This window comes from Lepus europaeus, chromosome 11 (genome assembly GCF_033115175.1).
Source record: "Lepus europaeus isolate LE1 chromosome 11, mLepTim1.pri, whole genome shotgun sequence".
In the NCBI taxonomy this organism is placed as follows: Eukaryota; Metazoa; Chordata; class Mammalia; order Lagomorpha; family Leporidae; genus Lepus; species Lepus europaeus.
Genome location: NC_084837.1, coordinates 18,920,174 through 18,942,676, shown reverse-complemented (window position 1 = coordinate 18,942,676; position 22,503 = coordinate 18,920,174). Strand labels below are relative to the sequence as shown.

Sequence of the window (22,503 nt, the reverse complement as noted above, 5' to 3'; positions counted from 1 at the left end):
AAAGGCTAATGTTTTATGTCTAAGTGAGCTCCAAAGAGCTCTTTCAATAAACATAACATGTTCTAAAAAATGAAAAGAGTAGGTCATTTTTGGGTCATTTTTCCTTAGAGCTACATAAGACATTAGAGTGCATTTTAAGATCTTATGCTTGACGATATGCAGTGGGTTTCAGCTTGGAGGCCACAGGCAGTGAGTTGGCAGTGGCTGCCAAGGAATAAGCTGCAGGCACCGTGAGACCATCCAGGCTCCATATAAAAGGGAACAGTCAGAGTTGTCTGCAAGTACTGGGGGGAGACTCAGGAGCCTCTGTCACTTTCCCTCTAGTTCAGCCTCAGTGTTCTTTTTTTCTTTGAAAGGCAGAGTTACAGAGGGGCAGAAGCAGAGAGAGAGGGGTCTTCCATCTGCTGGTTTACTTCTAAGATGGCCGCAACCACCAGACCTGTGCAGATAGAAAGCCAGGAGCCAGGAGCTTCCTCCGGTGCCCCATGCAGGTGCTGGAGCCCAAGGACTTGGGCTGTCTTCTGCTGCTCTCCTAGGACATAGCAGAGAGCTGGATTGAAATTGAAGCAGCTGGGACTTGAACTGGTGCCCATATGGGATGCTGAAACTGCAGGCGGCGGCTTTATCCACTACCCCACAGCACCAGCCCCTCCTCTATCTCTTAAACCCTCACTAAAAATTGGAAATATGAATGGTTTTGAACTTTTTCTTTAAAGGAGGGGGGGTAAATTGAGCTTTTGAAAAAAATGTGTGCAAAGTTTATTTGCTTTTTTCCCTAGAAAATAACACCCAAGCTCTTCAGCCATGATCAGCCCTCCGCTTGCAAATCGGATGTCCCTCATACCTGTTTGTCAGGTAAAACACTGCACGGGATAGACTTACTCCAGGGTATGTGCGTGCTCATGGATTACAGTCCATATTCATTTCCTCTTGATGTGTAGCAAGTTACCCAGGCATAGCTCTCTGCCCTCTTGCAGTTCTGGTGGTTAGAAGCCTAGAGTTGCTTGACAAGACTGCATTCCTCCTGGAGACCACAGAGGGGAAGGTTTTCCTTGCCCTCTGTAGGCTACAAGTTGTCCCTCCTCCTTGGCTCATGACCCATGTCACTCCTGCTTTCATCCTCCTATCTCCTCTGACTCTGAGCCTCCTGCCTCCCTCTTCTGCAGACATTGTGGCTGAATCGGACCCACCCCGATAACCCAGGACCACCTCTCCTCTGCAAGATCCTGAATCTAGTCACATCTGCAGAGCCTGCACTGCCATGGCGACTCATTTACAGCTCTGAGCATCCTCCACAGACTGTGGGAATGGACCATATCTGTTTCCCACTGTACTTCCAGTGACTGGCATATAACAGACACTAGATAAATGTTGGTGAAATGAATGAATACAATTTTTTGTTGTCCTGTGTGAAAGCAGATAGCAACATCCTCCCACAGTTTACCAACTAGAACTGAGGAGTCTGAATACTGATCTTCCAAAAGTGTTCCCCATGGCATATGGGCATTACTGCATGTGCCGTGGGCACCTCCCATTGCTAGGCCTTCCCCCATCTCGCTTTCCCGCCCAGCAGCTCTGGATGCACTTGGCCTTCGCCTTAGTCAACACTCTCCTGTCCTGGCTGCCAGACCCCACATTCTCCTAGATGGCCTCCCACCTCTCCAACTCTTCCTTCTTGGGCCACTTCCCTGGCGTGACCCCGCCCCCTCACCACAAACATTGGAATGCGTGAGGCCGAGGTCCAAGGCCCTTCTCTTTGCTAACCTCACTCACTACCCTTCGTGGTCTCATCCTCGCCTGTGGCCTTAGCATTATTTATGTGCTGATGAGTCCCTGTCTCCACCAGTGACTTTTCCAGCCTGATAAACTCATCAGTGCGCCAGGTACCAGTCCTCCCCTTCCTTGGCAGGGCTTGTGCCAGACACCGAGGGTCCTCAGTTTCCAAAGGAAAACCCGCCCCTCCCCCAGAGCAGGCAGCAAAAGGAACCAGGACTGGGCCTTCAAACGTGAGGACAGCAGTGCTCCTCCTACAAGTCCAAGGGAAGGGCGAGGGCCAGTGTAGCTGTACTTTCAGGAGCGGTCATTCGAGCTCCATAGCTGCGGTGTGGGCAAGTGTCTCTACTTTGTCAGCGTGCAAGCCGAGAGCTCTGTTTATCTACAATTGTAGTTTTGAGGGCTGCAGGGACTGGAGATGAAGGTCGTGAGTCAAATGGGACCCTCACCAGAGGCAGAGCAACAGGTGGGGACTGCATAGGAACCCACGGCAATGACAGCCAGAGACCTGGGAAGCCTCAGGGGGTGAAGCAGACTCGTCCCTACTCATCTGTGTAAGCATTGTAGTCCTGAAGGACCCCAGACAGGAAGCTCCAGGAAGAAAGACAATTCTGGCAACAGGAAGGAGTAGGGTTCTAGCCCAGATGGGTGAAATCTAATACATGCATGTGGAAAACACTAGAATTTTCCAGAGGCTTTTGTAAGCGTGATCATGATCTCTACAGGGCTAATATTTTAATAAATGTCAGTAAGTCGGAGCTAAGAAACTCTATGGACAGGCACGTTGCTGTTCTCAGCTCTTGCAGAAAACCTGGCTCCTCTGGTTTCCTCGGTCGTTTTTCAGCTGGGTACCTGCTCATGGCAACTAAAATCCAATGTGACATGTCCTCATTCCTTCCCAGGAAGAATCCAAAAATGTGTGATTTGTGAAACATATTTCTTCATTTAGATCAGTGGTTCCCAACAGGGACAGTTTTGCCTCTCAGGGGACATTTAGCCCTGTCTGGAGACAGTCACAGTGGAGTGGGACAGGGCGACTGGCATCTAGCAGGTAGAGGCCAGAGATGCAGCTACGGATCCTAGGATGCACAGGACAGAATCCACAGGAAAAAGAAATACCCTGCCCATCTGGTCATTAGTGCTGAGCCAGAAAGACCCTAACTTACACCAACAGGGACTCAAACCACTTCTCTGCTGTGGCTCTGGCATTATGAATGCGAGAAGAAGAGGAGAAGTGATTTGTGATATTGAACCAAAGCAGTCAGCTCATCTGGCAAACAAGTCTAATCCAGGACAGTCTGAGCACCCATTTCATGCTTTATTTCATGCTGATCCCACGTCATGGAGGATTCAACTTGACTCTTCGCTGTCACGCGTTTTCACCTCTGCTGCAACCCCTTTAGATGGCAAGCACTCCCTGCAGATGGTTAGAGGGCTTTGCCTGCAATAGATTAAAAAATCGTCAAGTGCAGATTCCTTTGGAAGTTCAATATCACAAAAGTCACGAGGCCATTTACAAGGATTAGCGTAAAAGGCCTTGTATGGTTACTATTAAATAAATTATATGTTCAGTGCAGAATCCCTGCCCTGAAGTGCTTAGCATTATCCTGCTAGGTCTAATAAAATAAGGCGTGAAGGGCTGTCTCGGTGTGGCAGGAACAACCAGGTCCCACTGGGCAAAAATTCACAAGGGAGATTATTTCAAAAAGAAGGCCCAGGCAAAACCAAGCTATTCCTGTGGCTACAGACACAAGAGCCTGGAGAGCAAAGGGGACCACAGTGTCACTCATTTTGTAACTGAAGGTAATGTGGAGGGAGTCACTGAGCAGGAGGGGAGGTCCCCAGGGGTGACTACCCAAGCCATCGACTCAATATCCAACCTTGTACAGGAGCAGCTCAGCTCCGGGCCTCTGATTCACTTTCTGTCACCACAAATTCAGATTTTAAAAAAACTGCTAGAAACACAAAGGTGTTTTGCTCCCTGATAAAAATGTCTGAAGCCCTGAAAACATTGTTCTGAAGCAACACACCTGGGAGCAGGTGGTGCTTGCTGCCGCAGAGCAGGGGAGTGGGCCTGTGGGGATGGGTGCTGATCAGGGCTGGGGTCACGCTTGCTGAGTGTCTGTTTAGCAGCTGGGGCCGCTGTGACAAAGCACCCCAGAGAGGCTGGGACAACAGAAATGGATTGTTTCACACACCTGGAAGCTAGACGTCCAAGGCCAAGATGTTGGTACAGCTGGTTCCTTAAGCAGGGTGTGAAGAAGAATCCGCTCCATGCTTGCCTTAGCTCCTGGAATTTGTTCATGACCTTTGGTGTTCTTTGACTCATAGAAGCAACACCCCAACCTCTGCCTCCACCTGCCTGGGGATTTTACCTGTGTGTGGGGGGAGGGGTGTGTCTGTGTGTGTGTGGGAGGGGTATGTGTGTGTGTGTCCCCAAACTTCCCCCTTTTCTCTTAGGCATATACTCTACTCCATCCAGGATGGCCTCATCATCATTATTTCTACAAAAACACTCCTTCAAAGCACGGTCATATCCAAGGGGCTGGGGGTTAGGACTTCAACATGCGATCAACCTGTAACAAGGGGCTGGCAAGGAAGGAAGGGCTCTGGGCTTCCAGAATTCAGCTTATGTAGATGTGTGGTGTGCTGTTAACATCAAACACCTCCAGCCAGAGGACATCTAAGGTGTGTCACAGTCCTTGTTCCGAGGTCCCCTGGTGGCCCCCGCTGCTAAAGCAATGGCACACTTTTCTGTCCTACCTCAATTCTCTCCACTTGAGCAACTCTGAAGATAGCTGTCTCCCCTGTGTTGAGCCGAGCTATCAACCCAGTGCATTCTTTAATACATTCAATGCCTGATATTGAATTATCAGCTACTCTAGCCTTCCATCGTATAAAAAATAAAAATAGAACAAAATTATAGATACATTATAAATAATCTCTTCCTAGAATTGCCTGTCATTCAACAACTAGTTGAGTTCTCTGTTTCAGGAGGTGGGGAGAATTGTCCCAGAAGCTGTGGAGGGAAGAAGCCAGGCATGGTGCCTGTTCTCACCAAACTTGCTGTGAGACGTACTGTTGAAAAATGTAGCAAGATATGTGGGTGCAAACTGTTGAAAGCTTTACTTAATATATATTAAACTGATCTTCTGTATATAAGGAGAATTGAAAATGAATCTTGATGTGAATGGAAGGGGAGAGGGAGCGGGAAAGGGGAGGGTTGCGGGTGGGAGGGAAGTTATGGGGGGGGGGGAGCCATTGTAATCCATAAGCTGTACTTTGGAAATTTATATTCATTAAATAAAAGTTTAAAAAAAAAAAGAAAAATGTAGCAAGAAGACATCAGGATGTTTTACACCCAAGTATTCTAAGAGATGTAAGTTAGGGCTTCAGAGTTCCCAGCACAGTCAAGTTCAACCCCACCACTGCCAGAAGTGTTGTGCCCAGTGGTGAGGAGTAAAATGGGCATTTAGGTCTACAATGGGTTGTGCGTGGCATCATGCCAGGGACTGCCAATCACAAATGGTATCCTTAATGACTGCCACACAAAATTCAACACTGCAGCTCCATCCTATCATCCTTCCACCATCCAGGCCTTGCAGTGTCACTTCATCCAAAGTGTGTTCCTGGCCGGTGCCACACCTCAGTAGGCTAATCCTCCGCCTGCAGTGCCGGCACCCTGGGTTCTAGTCCCGGTTAGGGCACCAGATTCTGTCCTGGTTGCTCCTCTTCTAGTCCAGCTCTCTGCTGTGGCCCAGGAAGGCAGTAGAGGATGGCCCAGGTCCTTGTGCCCTGCACCTGCATGGGAGACCAGGAGAAGCACCTGGCTCCTGGCTTCGGATTGCTGCAGCATGTTGGCCCTAGTGGCCATTTGGAGGGGTGAACCAACGGAAGGAAGACCTTTCTGTCTCTCTCTCTCTCTCTCACTGTCTAACTCTGCCTGTCAAACAAACAAACAAACAAAAACCAAAGCGTTCCTGCCAACATCCACGTCTCAGGCTCCAAAGACTCTTCCTTAGCTTCTGTAGTCACCACCTTGGACACACACTCTACACCAGCAGTTCCCACCTCAAGCTTGAGCATCACCACAAGTCATCAAGAGTGTCACTTTTAATTTATCTTAATAAAGTGTCAGTGCTTCAAACAATCATTTTCCTACATTAGTATGGGTATCCTCTTAGTGTTTCTCTGCCACTCATCTATATCCCAGCATGTGTGATTCCCTAACCTCAATCCATGAAGAGTTTCCCTGTGGGTTAAAGGAAGACACATTACTCCCCACTGCTTCCAGGGATCATTTCCTAAGGCACAAGGCAGTTGTTCAAGACTTCAGGAGCTCCTGCCTTAAGCAAATGAGCACCTAGCACAGATTAGCCCAGCCTTGGCCCATCTCCTCCCTACCTGCCTTGTCAACCTCATCTTCTGTTACTCCCCTTCCCTTCTTGCATTCTAGCCAAATGGGTTTACTGGTTTCATTTAATTGCATATGTATTTAGCACGTGTGTGAGCACGTGCACACACACACACACCTCTTCACTTTTCCATTGCCATGACTCTATTATGATTTAGATGATACACAAAAGCTGCTCTTGGACTGGGAAACACGAGCTTATGCATCATCTGGGCCTCTTGGCTGCAAATGGCTTATGTTGATTTCCTTGATTTCACCTAAGCCTAGGTCTTTCCCACAGGATTTGCCTTGTAAGACTGTGTCCTGCTGTCTGTCTTTTCAGGGAGAAGGAGCCTTAAGACTCCACTTTGGTTTCCCAGTCCTTTCTCCTGGGCTTTGATCTTGGCAGGATGGTGTCCGAGTTAGGATGTGTGGAACAAACTTCCCAACACTGATCCTTAGGGTACACCCAGTTCAGCAGTAAGCCAGAACAGAGAACCATTGCATGCTCTGGGTCTGTTTCTTCTTTTCATGAACTTTCCCTGTTAACCCAACATAGTGCCATTAGTGATTTTTCAAAACTTTTTGTGGGATATAATTTACCCTACCAGCTCTGGCTAAGCACTGCTAGAAAGACCGCCACAATACCATGCTGGTATCATTTATTCCGGAACACAGGACCTACAATGGCCCTCACTTTCCCCTACCATGCCACAAACCACTTCCCCTGTGAGATTCCCTGTGTGCACGGTTCATGAGACTGGTGTGTGCTGGACAGGTCCTCTTCACCCAGGCTGCGATCAAGGCTCAGAAATAAGGCCTGACTGTGGCTTCCTTAGCACAATAGCATGGCTGGATCGTTTGCTATCCCAGGGAATTTGAGGTGTTTAATCATTCTGATACACATGGGGTCTTCAAAAAGTTCATGGAAGATGTCTAGTTGAGAAAACTAGGTATGAATTTCAGTGGGTTCTTTTGCACCAAAATAAACTTATCTTTCAATTTTACTTTTCCATAAAATTCTTTAAGTCCCCTCACAAATGCCCAACAAGTCTCTATTATGATTGTGATTATGGAAACTTAGTCACGCTGATTGTTTCCTTGGTGACTCCATTCATCCTCTTCAAAACAGAGATTCTAATTGTCACTTCGTGTCATCTGATTAGAGTGTTTGGCAGCTTAATATTCACTGAGCACACCACGAGTCTCAGATGAAAGCCTCTCTACGAAGGGAAAAATGATGATATTCTTCAGAGAAGCAGTCGGCTATGATTCCACAGGAAATATTTGTTTTCCTAAAACCTTATTAATAAAACCAGTGCCAGATATGTAAGCTTCCTAAATGCTTCAGTTCATTATTCTAAGTGCCTCTTTATCAAATGGAAACATCTGTGTTGAAACCAGTTTGATTCAGTGCTTGTCACAATGGCAGTGGTATTTGTCAGGGCTACAGATAAATTTCTTTTCATGTTTGCATAGATTTGAGATGCTCCACAATTAATTGAAGAGGGAAGAAGCTCCCTTAGCGAAAAAAAAAAAAATAGCAGTCCGAAAAAGAGGAGCCTTTATCTGTCAGGTTCCTGATGACCCACTGACACTATTGCTCCTTATTTGACATCTAAGGATACATCACTAATTCTCCACCCAAACACCAATTTCTAAACTGAGATCTAGTTTAAAATCGGATTTGGCTACGGCTACAAAGGTCCTTTGGAGGAATGCTAGATGGCCATGAAACTCGACTCTGCCGTGGGTAACTCTGGGTACACACAGGGATGCCACCTGCCCTGATCAGCCCAGCCCCACACGCAGACAGGCCAAAAGACCCTCCAACAATGCTCAGCACATAATGGAAACCCCACCGGCACTGTGAAGGAATGAATAAGCTCACACTAGCCCACGCTCCCACACTTGAATAGTTCGGGACTGTATGTTTAGAAGCAGAAACTTCAAGTAGGAAGAGGACGGCAAGACCCCGAGAGAAAGAACAGGAGGTGAGGAGGAAGGGGACTTCCACATTCAGCCCAGGGCTCCTGGACGTCATTAGCCAGGCAAGCCAATAGACTATGGAGCAGAGTCTTAAGTCATGAGACTTCATGCAAGAAGATTCCTTTGGTTTTCCACATGCCCAGGTATGAGACTATTTGCCTACTGTAACAAGAGAAATTCTTTAAAATGAGGAAGAGTGTGCCTGGGTTCCAAGACTGCAAAGACGGCAAATTAGATACCTCTCACGTCCTAGTTAGTCATGAGTGAAAATGAATCCCAGTGGAAGAAGGGCTTAGTAGCAGGAACTATAGAAAGGAAGTAGGCTGAGTCCCTGGGGCCTGCAGCAAGGAAAAACAGAACACATGCAGAGGACCCGAGCCACGGGTGCTTCCTGGGGTCTCAGAACTGTGTATCATTTCCTACAATGAGCTGCATCTATGCCAACCAGTAACTCCAAAGGGAGCAGCCAGAACTGAATGACAACAGTGGCTAATGCTTATGGGGTGCCTCCTATGCACCAGGTTTGTGGAACAGGTACCATTAGCACTTCCACTTCACATATGAGAATACCAAGGCACAGAGAGGTTGCTATCTCATCAAAGTCTTTATAACTGCCTAAAAGCAAGAGTCAGGAATGGATCCATGGTGAGCTGGTCCCAGAAACTAGGCATTTAATTACATTAATTCTTCCTCCATAAGTTAAAGAGTACATAGGATAAACTTCAGCTTTAACACCACCATTTACATAAATTCAAGGAAAATTAACAATTCTTGGGCTGACGCTGTGGCATAGCAAGTAAAGCCAACGCCCGAAGTGCCAGCACCCAATATGAGCACCGGTTCGAGTCCTGGCTGCTCCACTTATGATCCAACACTCTGCTGTGGCCTGGGAAAGCAGTAGAAGATGGCCCAAGTCCTTGGGCCCCTGCACCCGCATGGGAGACCCTGAAGAAGCTCCTGGCCCCTGGCTTCAAATTGGTCCAGCTCCAGCTGTTGCAGCCATTTGGAGAGTGAACCAGTGGATGGAAGACCTCTCTCTCTCTCTCTCTCTGCATCTCTGTACTCAAGTAAATAAATCAATCTCTTTAAAAAAATTCACTGACAAGTCACAATATATTAATTCAATCAACTTCGCACCCACAAAATAAGAGTGATTTGCCCATATAATTAGTAATGAAAAGGCACTTTCATGATGAAGCAGATCTACTGCACATATCAGAATGAAGCCTCAGGAAGCCTGGAGAGGAAGCATGAAGTGGCGAGCGAGTTCTTGTAAGTATAGCTCGGTACATCAGTACCCACTGTTAAACCCCAAATCACCTAGAGACAGGAGCAGTGTGCCTGCTGGGCTGTGCTTACAGGCAAATACTTGAAAGACACATGTTGGTTTGACTTGCATATCTAGTCCTGAGAGGTTACCAAATATGTTTTAGCATCCTAGAAAAAATGAGACTCAATTAGAGGGAACATGCATGGCTAAAAAGGGTAAGTGAAACAAAATGCAAAGATGTTTTTCCCTGGTGAGCCTTTGCAGGCCTCTCTCTTCAGGCATGGGTGTGCATGCACATAGAAATAATTCAGACCGTTGCAGTAGTACACAAACAAAACAACCAAAATTATTACTTGGCCAGCAACGTGGCTCACTTGGCTAATCCTCCACCTGCGGCGCCGGCACCCCGGGTTCTAGTCCTGGTTGGGGAGCCGGGTACTAGTCCCGGTTGCTCCTCTTCCAGTCCAGCTCTCTGCTGTGACCCAGGAGGGCAGTGGAGGATGGCCCAAGTCCTTGGGCCCTGCACCCGCATGGGAGACCAGGAGGAAGCACCTGGCTCCTGGCTTCAGATCGGCCCAGCTCCGGCCATAGCAGCCATTAGGGGAGTGAACCAACAAAAGGAAGACCTTTCTCTCTGTCTCTCTCTCACTGTCTATAACTCTACCTGTCAAATAAAAATAAAAATAAAAAAGTATTACTACAAACAAAACAAGCAGAAGTATTTGGTTTAGAATAGATTTAAAACATCACAACTGGAGAAAACAAAAACTATGTCAATGGCATTTGACCGGATCCTACAATGTCTATGTTTTAGAGCTCATTGCTGTTCTGTCACCTGCACCAACCCTGGTTTTTGAAGCAATCCATCTGCAGCTACATGGTGTGCACTCTGGCAATGAGCTTCCAAGATGGCCCCCAGTGGTCTCCACCTGCTGGAGTTCATACATTGCTTAGCGTTGGTCTATATGATCAGTAGACTGTAGTAGAACTGATAGCATGTCACTTCCAGGATCAGGTTATAGAGGACACTGTCTGGATCAGAGCATTTACTCTGGGAGAATCCAGCTGACACACTGTGCACAGCCTAGAGAGGGCCACGTGGCAGCAAACTGGAGTCGACGCCAGTGAGTTTGAAAGCAGACTCTCTGGCCCAATCAAACCTTCAACCCTTCTGAGTGCAACCTCAAGAGAGACCTGGAACCTGAACCACCCAATCAAGACACTTCCAGATTCTTGACTCTCAAATGGTGTGAAATCCAAAATAATTGTTTTCAGAAGCTGCACATTTTGGCATAATTGGCTATGCAGTAGTAGAAAGCCATTCATTTGGCTGACACCTGACTGCTTCTTCTGCACTGCAGATGGACCCCAGAAATCTCACCCAAAGTTAAGTCCAACGGACCAATCCTGCCACGGAATGCAAATGGCCCATTCAGTCTTCTCAGTGTTATAGGCTCGAGTCTACAGAGAGAAATGAATCAGTGGTCACCCAGGATCATAATCCTTGTTCTTTCAGACACTTTCAGGTCAATCAAGGGCTTCTGAGGCAGAGTCAGGTGTTAGGATCAAGGTGAAGGGGCAGCATGGAGTGGGAACTTGGAGAAATCTCCTGACTGTCCAAGGTCTTGGTACTGGCTGCGATGCACACTCCTGTGTACCCCTCATGCGTGACAGATCATATGCTCACCTTCTGGACTCATCAGGACATATTTTATTAGAGTAATTTTTCAGCTTGACATATGGAAGTTAGATATATAATCTAACATTATTGGCTTTTTGCTTTCACTTCCACTTTTTATAGACCCTTTAATGTGATCTTGGCAATGCATGATCTTATGCCTGTGAATAACTGAAACAATAATAACTCAGCAACAGTCAACCCTAACTACTGATGATGGAAATAAATTCCCTAAAGGATTTGAGCTAGGACACAGGGCTGGTAGTGTGTGAAGGACTAAGAAGGCTACAAACCCATAGGTGAATGTGCCCTATATGATAGGAAAATGAGGTCCCCATGCTCTAAAACGGTGATTCTCAACCTGTTGGGAGCTCCAGAATCCCCAGGGAGGTTTACTAAAGCAATGTGCTTGGGCTGACTCTCAAAACATTTGATTTAGCCTATCTAAAGTAGGTCTAATAGTCTGCATTTCTAACAAATTCTCAGGTAATATTAACCGCTCACTAAGAACCACTTCTCTGCAAGTTAGATTTAGTCACAAACCCAAGCATGTTCAACAGCCAGACAGTAACAGAAAAAACTTGTCTAACATTAGGGAGGGAAGAGACCATGGTAAGTTACAAAATGCATGCATTGTTTAGCAAGCTTTCAAAATAAAAGCATTATTTTACACACAGGGAGTGAAGATAGATATTGGGGACCCTGCCTCCATTTTCTGCTATCAACATTCACTCCAATAGCTCCAAACACATCCTTTGAGAAGTCATAGGAATCCACATCATAATCAGGGTTCTACAAGTTGGATTCAGCCTCTTTTTCCTCCCTAGTCCCTTTTTTAGAGAAGTTCCCAATTACTAATTTTTTATGGCACTTTGCTCCCTGAAGTCCATCGGAAACGAACTGAAAGTGACACTTGGAAAATGCAGTGACTCAAGTATCTTCTAGGGGCTCTCCAGATGTGCTCGATACTCCCCATTTCCCCCTTGGGACCACTCTGCATCCTTGTCCACTCTACGATGCTCTCAGAGGCTGACCTTTGGGGACTGAGTGAACTGGCTTCCCTTGTCTTCCATAGACCGGATGGAATTGGCCAACGTGAGGCAGTAGCAGGAAATCTGAGGTAGGAGGAGGGAGAGGTCACTCCCCTGGGCTATGGTTGCAGTGGTTGTGCTGTTCTGAGGACACATTCCCGTTAGGTGCCCCCTTCCTAGGCGTATTGGCTATTTTTCCCTAGAGGCCATTCCTTCCCCTGTGGCTTCATGTCTAAGGGTGGAAATAGCCCCCTTCTTCAACATCCTTTGTTTTCCCTTAGCCCTGACCAAGCCTTTATAACTAATCCTTTTATTACACTCTATTCAATCGTCCCTTTTGAGTGTGCCCTGTATTCCCAACCTGGACACTACCTGATTCACTGTACAAGATGTAGAAAAATTGCATTCCTTATTACTACTGGTACCAAAGCTATATTTGCTATTTTTTCTTTCTTTTAAAAACATAATTTACTTATATAGAAATGAGAGAGAGAGAGAGAGAGAGAGAGAGAGATCTCATCCCACTTGTTTACTTCCCAAATTTCTACAAGGGCTGGGTCAGGCCAAAGCCAGGAGTGGGGACACATGGGTGGCAGGGACTCAACTACTTGAGCTATCATCGCTGCCAGCCAGGGTATGCATTAGCAGGAAGCTGAAATTGGGAGTGGAGCCAGGTTTAAACCCAGGCACTCTGATCTGAGATGTGGGTGTCCTAACACTGTGCCAAATGCCTACCTCCAGAGGCCAACTGAGCAGCATCAAAACATATAGAACAGGGGGCCAGTGATGTGGGATTGCAGGTAAAGCCAATGCCTGCAGTGCCGGCATCCCATATGGTCGCTGGTTCGAGTCCTGGCTGCTCCACTTCTGATCCAGCTCTCTGCTATGGCCTGGGAAAGCAGTAGAATATGGCCCAAGTCCTTGGGACCCTGCACCCATGTGGGGAGACCTGGAAGAAGCTCCTTGCTCCTGGTTTCAGATCAGTACAGCTCTGGCCATGCGGCCAATTGAGGAGTGAACTAGTGGATGGAAGACCTCTCTCTCTCTCTCTGCCTCTCCTTCTCTCTGACTTTCAAATAAATAAATAAATTTTTTAAGAAACCACATAGAACTGTGATAATCTGTCCCTCTTATAAAACCAACATCGAAAGTTTCCAAGTTACAGAATTAGCATCTTTGTTCAAGTGCCTAGCAGCATTCCAATTTTGCAGCCCAAGTTCATGTTGTTCAGTGGGAGCCATGAGAAGCGCAGTGTCATCTGAACCTATGGGACCTTACGCCCAAAAGGCTCCTAATTGTTATTGGTACCAAGGCATACATCAGCCTCTGAAAGCCCCCAGTTAACAGACTTTCCCTGTGGTGCAGGGACCACAAAGCCAGGACCAAGTCACACAGATCTGATACCTCAACAAAATTGTTCTGATTTCTCCAGTATGTCAGTGACACATTTGGGACAGGCATCAGCCCTTTAGTTCCACGGTTCTGGCAATAGAAAGTGCCACAGGTAACTAAAAACAGAACTTGATATTATCACAAATTTGTCTGCCGCTGGAATCAGGCTGCTGGGCTCTTGCTAGGAGTGACAGGTGAGTATCACGACTTAGCCCATCACATGAAAATACGAACTGTGCAGGGCCACCAGGCAAAGCCATCAGTAAGAGCCGGCAAATTGGGAGCTCACAGGTGTTGCATAATCCACAGGCATGTTTCCCTTGGCCTAAATAGTGTTTTAAATTGGTTGCTAATATTCAACATTTGAGAGATTTCAACATAAAAATTTGAATGTTCAGCTTTCATTGAAAACAACTTTCTCATAGCAATGCATTGCTACACACAGAGCAGAACGCTTGACAAACCCTGATGGCAACATCAGTGGCTGTAAACTCATCCGAGGATGAGGATGATTTAGGGTTGCCCGGATCACCTACAGCATCTATCCATGACCATGCAGCTACTAGATTCAAAAGTACAAAGAATATACATTTGGTTCAGCCCCGAGTGTAACAAGCACATTCTTTGTAGTTTCAAAATTGCTAGGGAATGACTATGTCCAAATGTACTGTCTTCTTCTTTTTCTTTCTTTTTTTTTTTTTTTTACTTTCAAAAATCTATTTCCTGAATCAAATAACTGTATTCATGTTAAACTTAGAGTGTTTAGCTTTCCACGAATAACAGTGCTCAGAACTTTGTAAAAGTTAACATCCAATGCCATGTTTGAGAGAAAAAGGTTTAAATGTAGAACTCCATTTCTTTTCTTTTTTTTTTTTTTATTTTTGACAGGCAGAGTGGACAGTGAGAGAGAGACAGAGAAAGGTCTTCCTTTTTGCCGTTGGTTCACCCTCCAATGGCCGCCGCGGTAGGCGCGCTGCGGCCGGCGCACCGCGCTGTTCCGATGGCAGGAGCCAGGTGCTTCTCCTGGTCTCCCATGGGGTGCAGAGCCCAAACACTTGGGCTATCCTCCACTGCACTCCCTGGCCACAGCAGAGAGCTGGCCTGGAAGAGGGGCAACCGGGACAGGATCGGTGCCCCGACCGGGACTAGAACCCGGTGTGCCGGCGCCGCAAGGCGGAGGATTAGCCTGTTGAGCCACGGCGCCGGCCAGAACTCCATTTCTAAGAAATCCTTCTCAGGGGCCAGCGCTGTGGTACATACAGCAGGTTAACACCCTGGCCTGAAGCGCCAGCATCCCTTATGGGTGCTGGTTTGGGTCCCGGCTGCTCCACTTCCAATCCAGCTCTCTGCTAAGGCCTGGGAAAGCAGTAGAAGATGGCCCAAGTCCTTGGGCCCCTGCATCCACGTAGGAGACCTGGAGGAAGCTCCTGGATCCTGGCTTTGGATCAGCACAGCTCCGGCCATTGCAGCCAATTGGGGAGTGAACCATTGGATGGAAGACCTCGCTCTCTCTCTCTCTCTCTCTCTCTGTTAGGTAGGAAGTCAGTTATGAGCTTATGTGTGTGTGACAGGCCTAAACAGAAGACATCTATACGCATCTGCATCTCAAAGTCATCCTAACAATGTTTCAGGGGAAGCCCAGATTTCGCATCCTGCCTGCCCTGCCCCCTTCTACCTGATAACCTGCCAGGTGGAGGCCCTCACCCCTCCTGCTTCCTGCCTGACAAATCTTCCACAATCTCCCAGGTGCAGCCCAGTATCTGCATCTCAAACACCCTGCTCCCTTCCTCCTGTCTGATAACATTTGCATCCATAAAGTCCTTTGTTTCAGACCTTCCACAGGAAGAAGCTTCTTAACATTTACATCCATTAAGTCTTTCTTTCCAGGTGGAAGCATGTGAAGACAAAGACCTACTTCTTTAAAAAACCCCAGCCTAAATGTAGACTGGGCACGCTCTCTCAGGTCCTGTCTGGAGAGGTGCCCATCCGTTTTTACGGATGTCCCTACCCTAATAAACTTTGCTACTTTTACCTCCCACTACTCTCTGTCTCACGCCTGAATTCTTTCTTGCGCGAAGACAAGAACCCTGCAATTTCTCCGGTAACATCTGTAACTCTGACTTTCAAATAAATAAATAAATCTTTAAAAAAAGATGAAAGAATTTTAATAATTATTGGAAATGTAAACGACAATAAATTTCAAGAACTTAAAAATTGTAGTGCTTTGAAAACTTTTTAAATTTTGGAGGGACTCACACTGGATAACAATTCCAATTAAACATAATACTCCCCCAACTTCCACATTATTAAATGCATTATTTCACCTTAGAATAGGAAAATTATAAAACAGAATTTCTAAATTATTTAATGTACACCAATACAGCATTTTCACTGTCATGTGTGTGAGCAGAATTGTAAAATAAAAAATTCTACATTCAAGGGACCAATGCTCTTTCATTGTTGATTCAAGAGTGCATCCCATTCTTTGTTTTCTATTCTTCTATTTCAAAATCATGGCCAAAGGCCAAGAGTCAACCCATTTATCCCAACTGAAGAGCAGGCACGGTCCTACCCACAGCAGGTCCTTTAACAAGTGCAGCCCTCAGAAAGCTGGGGAGCCTATAAAAGCCTGATTTAGGAAGGCTTTAGAATTCCGAAGTAGGCCCAGGTCTCCACAATCCAGTGGACATTTTTTTATGGGCTACTCCTGTGTACGGAGGCATGGCCAGCATGCAAACTTCTCTTACTCCAACTGAGGTTAAAAAGACAGACAATATGTATAGATGCTACATAGTGAAGCTAACCTTTTGCTGCTTATTTCATGCATACTGATAAAAGTTTTCTCACAAAGAAGATGCTCAAGCCAGTATTTTCTGATTTTGTCACCCCCAAAATTAAGTCACTTCTTTCAAATCCATTGTTGGTAGACAATGTTTTCAACAAAGGAAAACCTTTCCCTAGGCTCTGCGGCTTGTACTTAGCATGATACAATTCCTCATTGTTTGCTCTTTCAAATTTAGAAAGAACTCAGGTCTGAGCCCTATCTGTTTTTGTTTTTTTTTTCAGGTACCAAGCAACACCAAAGGACCCTTAAACAGGACTTTCTGACACAGGCACAAACGTGTGCTAGCTTTTGTAAAATACTCTCTGCTCTTCTTTCAGACACGATGGGTGAGAATTAGCAGTTAGGATAAGTTTTCAGTACAAATGTTAGGTAGGAAGTCAGAGATGAGCTTATGTGTGTGTGACAAAGGTCTAATGCATTGACATCCAGGTCCAGCATCCGCATCTCAAAGTCATCCCGATAACCTTCCAGGTGCAGCCCAGTACCTGCACTTCAAACATCCTGTCCTGCCTGAATCCTAAGACATCTCCCAGGGACCCCTGCTCCTTCTACCCAATAACCTGCCAGGTGGGGGTCCCGCCCCTTCTACCTGATAACCTTCCAGGTGCAGGCTTCCTCCTGTCTGATAACTTCAGGGGGAAAACTCAGAAAGGAATTTTTCGTATTTACATCCAGGAGAAGAGGTGGGAAGACAAGACCCATCCCCTTAAAAACCCTGGCCTAAATGAAAACTGTGCGCTCAGACCTCTGCCTCTCTGCTGAGCTGCCCGCCTGGCCTGCCCAGGTGTGTTCTCTCCACTCAACCATGAAACCTCGCTCTCCCCCAGGCCGAGCAACTGGGCGCTCTCTCTCAGGTTCTGTCTGGAGAGGTGCCCATCCGTTCTTACGGATGTCCCTGCCCTAATAAACCTTGCTGTGTTGCTTTCCACTACTCTCTGTCTCGTCTCACACCTGAATTCTTTCTTGCACGAAGACAAGGACCCTTGCTTCTCCAGTAACACAAACACAAATTTAAATCCTGATTTTTTGGGGGGCAGGGAGGGCAAATTTTAAATAGTCAAATTTTACTTCACTTCAGGTTTCAAATCAAAACAAATGAATACCACCAACAAAAATGAAAGTCACTCAACTGGCAACACTCCCATGTGTTAATGTTTTTAACCCAATAATCATAACCTACTGCCAGCAAGTATTTATATGTATCTGCTTGTTTTATTAAATAAGAACTGGTCAGTTATCTATAAAAGAGTAATTTCTAAGAATGGTACTTGGCACAGGGTAATAAATAGAAGCATTTAGAAAACACAGCTCCTAAGCACTTTTTGTATCTGCAATTTCAATTAACACAAGTATTTTTGCATGTTCCTTTTCCCCTAATAGATTCTAGGATGTCTAGTCCAAGCTAACATGGCTGATTTATTAAAAAATACATCCCTAAGCCACATGGTAATGGAATACTATGCTTGCCTTTTATAGCATATGGAAAACAGTTCCAGGCAGACCAAAAGCAGAAGAAAACTAGCCAAGTCAAAGTACTGTAAGAGAAGTTCATCTTCTGTACCTCAACTTCTTAAAATCGAAAGGCAACCCATTCCCCTCCCCCAATGCAAAAACCCACCCCAAACACTGTAGTTTTGAGTTCAACACTTCCCTAAGATGTTAACAGGAGAAGCAGGAAGGTTCTTAGAGCCGCAGGGGGCACTGTTGCTAGAGCCAGACTACAAAGGAAATGCCCTCCAGGGTTCAGGGCCTCCCACCCCTACCTTACTACCCCCAGCCCAGTAATATGTAAAAGCTCCTGGTAAAGTTGTTTCTTATGCTAATAAATGCAGACCACCTAGTGTGCTAAAAACTACAACTAGCAGCATTAGAGCAGGAAAGCCTGCGGGAGTGATGTAAATGCCTACTTGGGAGGAAGGGAGCAGCAGACAGAACCTTTGCCTTTTTGTTGTGTTTGTAGCCAGGCAAGTGAATTCAACAGATTTACCCACATTAACAAAAATGTAACAAAGCTTCCCCAAGACACCAGAATACAGCTTGACCTTTCTTGTGCAAGGGCAGAGAGAAACTTCTTTCCTGTCCTGGAGTTGAATGAGTTCAAAGATTGGCAATAAAGGAAAAAAGAAAGTATTAGCGGTGTGAAGGTAATATAGCCCCCCCCCCCAATCAGGTAGATAGGATTAGAGTGATAAAATTTGTGAGCTAGAGACCACGCCCCCTGCCCCCTGCATGATCTCACCCTGCTACGTGATCCCACCTGTAACCACCCACCTGCCTATTAGACTAGGTAACCACTCCCCTTTTGGAAGCTGGTAAGAGGCTGGGGAATCCTGCTGGGTGGTCCCTACTCTCCCGTGCACCCCTTGGCGTTGGTGGTTCAACTTTCTGAACCCCCTCTCCCTTAAATAAAGCCCTCTTCGCCCTGTACATAAATGTTAAACCCTACCATGTTGTCTGCTTCATTTGAGTCGGTATTTAGAATTCTTGTTTAAATCAAGGCCAGAACCCCCGAAATATTAGTTTTAGAATAATAGTAAGTCATTTTAGAATATAGTAAGATGATACCATATGGTGACCATGAAGGGACTTATTAATATTTGTTTAATCTGTTTAGAAACCGGCAACATGGTAATGGACATTAAAACGGCTTCACACAGCCTCTAAATTCTGAAAATCTTTCTGCATCCCGCCCCTCTTCTCTCCCGTTCTCAGCTTCGCTCAGAAATGGGCTTTATTAGCCAACACAGGTTTAGCCCCTCAGCAAACCCGCGGGGTTTTGCTTCAGGTCAACAATTAAACTTCTACCTCTTGAATCTTCTGAAGGACCCTTATGGGGGAGAGGGACAGGAAACTAGGCCTGGGCAAATATCAGGGGCTTCTTAAGAGGTTAGATGCTACCCAGAGCAGAACTGCCCCTCCCCTCCAGGAAACCTCTGGGCGCGCCCCAGAGCAGAGCTGCCCCTCCCTTCGGAGGGTCTCTAGGCGCACACTTATGATGTCACTGCGACCGGCCAATCCTGTAACACCTTAGCACTCTCCCTCAGCATTCTCCGGTATGCTAATTGTCCCTCCGAACCAACCAATCCCGTGCCACCTCTGCATTTTATACCAGCACTCTCCACCAGCATTCTTCGCCAGCATTCTCCCATATGCTAACGGTCCCTCTGAACTGACCAATCCTATGCATGCGTTAGGAATATGCTAATTCGTTGTCTATATAACCTGTGTAAAACTGCCGCTCAGGGCTCCTCACTGCCTGAGGTGGGGGGCCCGTTTGCGCAAATGTACAATAAATACCTCATGCTTTTTGCATCAGCTGGTTTGGAGTCTGGATTTTTGGGCGTCCTCTCGAGCAAGTGGGCATCTCTACTACTGAGGGGCCCAACATTTGGCGCCCAACGTGGGGCTCGAGGTCGCCCTCAGACCCATTCTCTGCGGACCAGTTGGAGGTATAATTAAGTGTTTTCTGTCTGTTGTTGTCTTCGTCTTAAGTATTCTGACTGGCCAGTATCTGACCTGACTCTGTGGGACCAGTGGGGGAGGCAGGCGTGCCCAGCAACCCCTGGCCCGTTACCCGGAGGACGCTCCGGGTTATGAGGGGAAACCCTCGGTCTGTTCCCCCGGAAGACGCACTCGGGGTGGTCTGGAGGTGGGTCGGAGACTAAGTCTCCCTCCTTCCCGGGGAGGGCTGGTCAGGCAGCCGCTCCCAAAAATAGCGCAATAGCGTTCGATTTGTCCTAGCCATGTGTTTTGTCTTGCTTACTGTATATGTCTGTGCATTGGCTGTTCTTTTTGTTTGGGCTGAAATCCTTACACGCAAGGGTCAACAAATAACCACCCCTTTAAGTCTCACTCTAGATCACTGGAAGGACGTTCGAGAACGCGCGCGCCACCTCTCAGTGGAGGTTAAAAAGAAACAATGGGCAAGATTCTGTTCCTCAGAGTGGCCGGCCTTCGAGGTCGGCTGGCCAAGGAACGGCACTTTTAACCTCGATATTATTTTACAGATTAAGGAGCGCGTCTTTCAGCCAGGATCCGATGGACACCCTGATCAGGTGGCCTACATTACCACGTGGGAGGATCTTTCACGTAACCCCCCTCCCTGGATAGAACCCTTCTCCTTCCCGACGGAGCCCATACGGACCCCGATACCCCCTCCTCCTATCCCGGTTGTGCCAACCTCCTCCCTATTCCCTCTGAAGGAGATTCGAGGTCCAAAACCTGACAAGCCACCGGTTCTTCCGGCTGATCAGGACTTTCTGCTCCTTGACTCTCCCCCACCCTATCTTCCCAGCCAACCTGCTCCCCCGCAGGAACCCCCACTACAACCAGAGCGGGATGTGCAGCCTTCTGCACCACCCCCTGATTCCACGAGGGCAGGGGAAGAAGTCTCAGCGCCTTCCCCGCCCTCCAGCCGCCTGCGCCTCCGTCGGGGGCAGGCAGGGGGCTCGGGAAGCATCTGGACTTCGCAGGCTTTTCCTCTTCGCTCGGTGGCTGGCCAGATGCAGTACTGGCCATTCTCTGCTTCCGATCTTTACAATTGGAAAACCCATAACCCCTCTTTCTCTCAAGACCCCCAGGCTCTGACTGGGCTGATCGAGTCAATTTTATTGACTCATCAGCCCACCTGGGATGATTGTCAGCAGCTTCTGCAGACCCTCCTCATTACTGAGGAAAAGCAGCGCGTCTACCTCGAGGCACGGAAAAACGTCCCTGGAGCAGATGGCCGACCGACCCTACTGCCAAACGAAATCGAGGAGGCGTTTCCCTTAACCCGTCCTGATTGGGACTACACCACCGTTGCTGGTAGGGAGCGACTTCGTCTTTACCGCCAGGTTCTCCTTGCGGGTCTCAGAGGGGCTGGAAAGCGCCCCACCAATTTGGCCAAGGTACGTGCAGTAGTGCAGGGGGCTGAGGAAACGCCGGCAGGCTTCCTAGAAAGATTAATGGAAGCCTACCGTATGTACACCCCGTTTGACCCCCTGGCAGAGGACCGGCAGGGAGATGTAATCATGTCCTTTATAGGACAGTCAGCGCCGGACATCCGCAATAAATTGCAGCGGCTAGAGGGGCTTCAGGGATATACTATACAAGATTTAATGAAGGAGGCAGAAAGGATTTACAACAAAAAGGATCCACAAGGAGCAGGAGGAAAGGGAAGGCCTGCGCTGGCCTGAGGGAGGCTCATAAATCCCCAGAGGCAGTTAAAACTAAGGTGGAGCTTTCAGGTGTGGCGGCAACCCCTAAAAGCCCAACACTGCCTCAATGCACGGCGCCTCCAATTCCGCCCATGTGGCCACCCCTTTATGGTTATTCCCCTCCGTTGGATTGCCTGCCACCATCTTGTAAACAGCGTGCCTACTCAACCCCACAGCCAGTCCTGCTAGGCCCCGGCATGCACAGTCTTCCCTGTAAATGGGGGACCATGGCTTTCTCTGCACTCTCTTCCAGTCAGTGTAGCCTGTTGCACCCTTGCAGGCCACAGCCAGATACTCTAGGGAGACTAGTCCTTGGACTGCTTTTTTCCTCTCCATTTACAATTCAATGCTGTCCTCACTAGGAGGGGGAAGAAAAAAATGCCTTTGGCTACCACTGGCCTTACCTAAAAGAACAAAAACCTCAATCCATTAACCCTTTCCAACCTAATGAGTCTTTATTTGCAGTTAATAAGACTTTTTCTCCAGCACTACGGAAGTCTCTCATTCCCTGCCGCTTTGTTTCAGATGTGTTTCCCTGTCCTAAGCAATGGGCTCCTATGCTGATGACCAGCTCTTTTCTGTGCTGCTGTAGTTAACTTATCTGAGAGTTTGCACGTGTCTTGAAGGTTTCGTGTTTTATTGGATTTGTCTGTCTTTAATGTTTGAGTGATTACCTAACTCTGATCAGATCTACCCCACAGCTTTGGTTAAAATATTCAGGTTATACGTACTAGTTTTTGGCTAAGCGGTTGACTCTCTAACAGTTTAAATTCTCAAATGGAGTCTAACAACTTTGGGACTTCCAGTAGGATCCCTGGAACTCTCAAAGGATGGGACTCTAAATTTGTTAAAGTAACAACTGTTTGAGTCAATTCAAATTATACAAAGTGTATTAAAATATTGTAGATGATGTCGGACCTACGTTGTATTCGTG

The 22,503-nt window shown here is 47.0% G+C and overlaps 2 protein-coding genes across 2 annotated transcripts in view; both read right to left on the bottom strand.

The window, feature by feature from the left end:
* The window catches only part of SLC35F4 (solute carrier family 35 member F4), a 246,883-nt gene that overhangs the window by 73,623 nt on the left and 150,757 nt on the right, over nt 1-22,503 (bottom strand). The window lies entirely within an intron of this gene.
* The window catches only part of LOC133769701 (actin-related protein 2-like), a 57,140-nt gene that overhangs the window by 28,728 nt on the left and 5,909 nt on the right, over nt 1-22,503 (bottom strand). The window lies entirely within an intron of this gene.